We start from the raw sequence: 4,817 nt of genomic DNA on the forward strand, positions 1-4,817 counted from the left end.
ATACTGCCCCGCGCTGAGAACATAAAGAGCAGTGCTACACCCTTTTTTCACTTGTGCCTTTCAGGTGAACGACAGCCACTGACTGACAATAACAAAACCGACCCAGGAAACTTGGGCAAAAGCCTCGATCCTGTGTATCAATCCGTGAATCCGTGAAACACTTGGAAGAAAATTGCGATGTTTGCTGGTGTCCTAGAAGTTGTAAGCTGACTGCCCCTGTGCTGACAACTTAAAGAGTAATGATACACTCTCTTTCTCACTTTCGCACTTCGGGTGAACGGATACCGCTGAATGACAAGGACAAACCGTCCCTGTGATCCTGGGTCGAAGTGTATCAATCCGTGAATCCGTGAAATCAATGAAATACGTGAATGCATGACCTTGACGGCGCGCGCGTCTGGGTTTTCGTCTGCGTGGAAAATTTAATGAATTTTGGAAATCTCAGAAGGCACCGGTAGACAACAGGATTTTTACTTTCGGAAAAAATATTTAAGTTCTTGTTGCATACAACTGCATAAAAAATGCGTGGAAGAAACGGGCTTCTGGTTGTTCGGTGTGAGAGGGGACTTTGGGACATCTAGTAGCTTCCCGTCCCCGTTGGTCCTAAAGGACTGTCAGCTTGGTTCATTGCGTTGGCTGGGCATTTTTCATTTGTGGTTGGATAAAGCTATGAAATATGTTTTTCACTCGGGAGCACTTAGGAAGCTCTACAGTGCCTGGAAATACCCAGGACCGTGGTCGTGGAGATACATCTGCACTGTCTTAGATTCTTAAAGATACAAGGGCTTCAACCATTCCAAATGGGGGTTTTCGGAAGTGAAGTGATTTCCCGGACCAACGTGGTTGCAGGAGAAGTACAACACCCAGGTAACACCAAGAACCAAGGAAGCACAATAAGCGCGTAATATTCTCCTCGCTAAAGGGCGTGTCACCGACCACGCCGGCCTGCTGTGAAAGAGGAAATAACAAGGTCTTGAATTAACGTCAGGGTACAGAAACCGTGGCTTAGTGAACTTTGGTCTGTGTGGTGGTGCACGTTCGGGTGCATAATCCTACACGCCTTGTTGCATCAACTTCATGAAGACAGTTGAACAGTTTACTTACCACACCACCTGGATGGTCTGCTCTTTCAAACCTTGATTTTCCTCACCGTCTTTAGTATTGTCCATTCTACGGTGAACTACAATGACTACAGTGATTAATCGTCAATTTTTATCAGGAAGGTCAGATTCCTGAAAGCGGACACTGAATGCTCGAAATCTATTGAGACTCTCAGCTCCGCTAGATACTGACGAGACAGACAACGCCCCCTCAATATGCAGCGCTTCACAGCCTTGTATGAAAGCCAGACCGCGTGCGTAAGCATTGGACCAACTTAAGACAGTGTCCCTCCAATAAATAGCTTGAGGCCGTTGTATTTTCGCACTCGGAATATAGCTGTTGTGTTCCCTTCTGTAAGTCTTCTCCGGCACTAGGCACTGGGTTATCAGTCGATCGGCAGATATAACACTTTTATGTGATGCGCCGAAGGGTGCGCATTTATAAGTATCCGCGAAATTTGGTTTTTCGTACGGATTGGTCTCTGCGAGGGTCAACCAGTATAACGGAAAAGATACGAAGATTGCGTCTTCTAGCACCTACATTTCACTCGCCTGCCAACCGCTGGCCCCAGTTCCAGATAGCCGAATGATCTGTCGTTTACATAAAAATAAACAGGATCGACGCCAAATAAGGACACATCTTCTAGAGCCAGTTGTGTTGTGGTTTTCCGCTTGCCTGGATTTGATAGATATACCTCAGAGGAACGATACGATGCAATCGTGGAAGAGCTAGGGGTGATAATCAACAGTTTGCTGAATGAAACCAAACCTGGAGCCAACTTGCATCTGGAAGAAGACTGAAACCACTGAAAGTAATCCTGTGATTGAGGCTTTCCTTATGCCTCCACGAAATGACAGACTTCAAAATATGCAGTAGACCCCCTACCTAGACCTCATGCTTGAGCGCCGTGAGAAGCATCGTAATGCAGTGGAGATATCGAAGGTAATGTCAAACTCTGGAGAAACAGATCTTTGGATGCGGTATCTTCGTGTGTCAAGGGAGAGGCTTGCACACGGCCTGGAAAACCCGACCTATAGAGGTTACACGCGCCAATGTGAATAATTTGCTTGGGAAGCGGAGTGAGTCGGAGTTTTGGGTCACTTTTCTACCAGATTTTGGGTTAACGGAGACACGTATGAAGGATGAGACCATGGACTTGGAAGCAGCACTGCTGCTGCTACGATCGAACCCAAGGACAAGAAGGGGCGTGATCTCGTATTAGAAGGCGCCATTGATCGATCGCAAACTACGAGTACACCGACCTTGACACTCCACCCGAGATGGTTAACTGTCGCACCGTCCCTCCAGAATCGACCAGCTTACTTTTGGACTTCCTCCACGAGTCATACTCTCAAGAACAGCTGAATCGGACGGTTTCAAGAGTCTATTCGGAAACCGTGGTATACTACTCTGCCAAACATAGCCTGAAATAGGCTGCTAAATGACCGAACTGTCAATATTTTTGAGAACATGCTCTTCCTAGTGGCTAAAGGGAGTCGGCACATCGAACTGATGTCTTCGGGGACAGCGGCAATCCTGTCTCGACCTACTGTTCCCTGGGGCTGTGGATAACCTGCATTACTTGGGATTTCTGGAGCCCATGATATCCAGCTGAAGCGTGTAACTCGCGCGAGGCTACTTGGATATGGAGGATATGGGGATATTACTACCTAACGTGAGAGTACCAACTGTGCGGTAATATCGGCTACTGCCTTACTAAAGTTACCAAAGGAAGCATTTGTCATTATTGTTTGATGTTATTTTCAAGAGAATCTGTGAACCTGTTGACCTTTTGTTTTGAAGCAATCGTGGTAACCACTTGCGCACCTTGGATGGATAAATAATTGCAATCTCGTCTACGTACTGGATACAAATTGTGGAACACCTAAAGAACACTAGTAGGTTACTCTAGGTTTACATACATCGGGAATGAGTGCAATTCAATAAAGAAATCTAAACGTAGAACCTGCGAATGCTGCCTTATCCATAGTGCAGAAAACAGCGGCGCAGGAGCTCCATCGAAGACTCAGGAAAGCATATTATTTACAGTCGCTGAGGTCCGAAGCGGGTCAAATCGTGGATGACAAACTGAACTACAGTCGCTGAGGTCCGAAGCGGGTCAAATCGTGGATGATCGTGACCAGTTCACCCTCCAGTGTCATTAATCATTGGCGAGTTTGGTCTTGGGGCCACTGTCCAGGAAGGCAGCAGTTTTCGGTCCGACTGAGTCTACTAGTTAGCTTTTACACTTTGATGCCTGTCACTTCCACGTAGCGCAGAATTGTATGAGAAGAGCCCTAGCTGGTAGGTAGTTCTCTGGTATGCGTAGTACATGTCTCAAACACTTCCCATCATGGTTTATGGCTGACAAACTGAACGGAACGGAACGCCGTACTTAATATACTGCAAAACCTATGTCCTATGCGACTGCAATTACAGGGCTACCAGGTAAGGGCGGTTTTTTGAATAGTCACCTGTGGACAGTGGAGTGACCAGTGACTGGCTGTTACAGTGTTCAAGAACCACGTGAGGGCCTCAAGGGCCGAAGCAAAACAAGTTAGTGTTAACGGACGAGATGGCCCAAGTGGTTAGAGCGCGAATTTACTGACCGAAGGTCCTTTGGTTCGAATCCGACCTCCGCCACCCGACTTCCCCTGTCTAGGCTTGGGCAACCTGGCAGTATCCCAGCCCTCGTGCTTCCTTCGNGGCGTAGCAGCTAGGCACCGGAAGGATGCTACAGCTGAACGCTTTTAGCGGCTGATTCGGAGAAACGAAGGTAGAAACGGTGTCCGGTATGTCTTCATTATCATCATCAACAGTATGACAGTGTTCAACACCGATGCTTCATTGTCGTACAACCATGACTTATTTGAAAGCCTTATTGTAAAGAAAAGAGTAAAGGTGGACGGGGGAGGGGCTTAGTGCTAGCTTAACACAATCATTCCCTCTTGAATGGGATAGAAGAGATTCGACTACAGGTAGATCCGAGACGGGCCACATAAATGGTTAGAGACATTGTCAGATATGGTCCACTCTACCCCTGAATGGCGCTCTGCATCCAAGCTATTGCCTTCAATGCATAGCTCTCTCCCCAACCCCCCACTTAAAAGCACTGACAGACCTATATTCACGCGCCAATTTATCAGCTCCCGCCTCCAATGCGCAGCTACCTACCCCACTTCCCCGAATAATCGATGGACGAAATGGTGGCAACAGTTACACTGATGGTGATGGTAATGATGAACCCAACAAAATGTCAGCACTCATCCACTGGTAGGACAACATATTGCGTGAATGATCGACAAGCTGCGGTTCCTGATCTGGGTATCGTTACCCTCGCTGATCGCAAGACGCAGATGCTGTGTGCAAAGGCGTTCACTTTTTAAAGAGGGCTCTTGTGGAAAATGTCTCAATCTGATGCCTATCGTAACAGCGCTTTTGTACCATTGGTCCTCCATCGTCTTACGGAAGCACACAAAGCCTCACTCCGTCAGCACTGCAACTTCGACTTTGTGGTCTGCATCAACCGTTGCAGCGCAATTTGTACAATCGTCCCACTTTACTGGTGATCCTTGGTGTGTTCCATCCTATCGGTTGGTCAGTGATGCTAACCACGCTTACCCAGGAGTGGATCCCCAGAAGTTCGTGAACATAATCCGGTCCTTATGTTCACAGGTGAATAACAATGCCGCTACCCGTAGCAACTTGCTGCTGTA

The sequence above is a fragment of the Opisthorchis viverrini genome (assembly GCF_000715545.1).
Source record: "Opisthorchis viverrini unplaced genomic scaffold opera_v5_134, whole genome shotgun sequence".
NCBI classification, from domain to species: Eukaryota; Metazoa; Platyhelminthes; class Trematoda; order Opisthorchiida; family Opisthorchiidae; genus Opisthorchis; species Opisthorchis viverrini.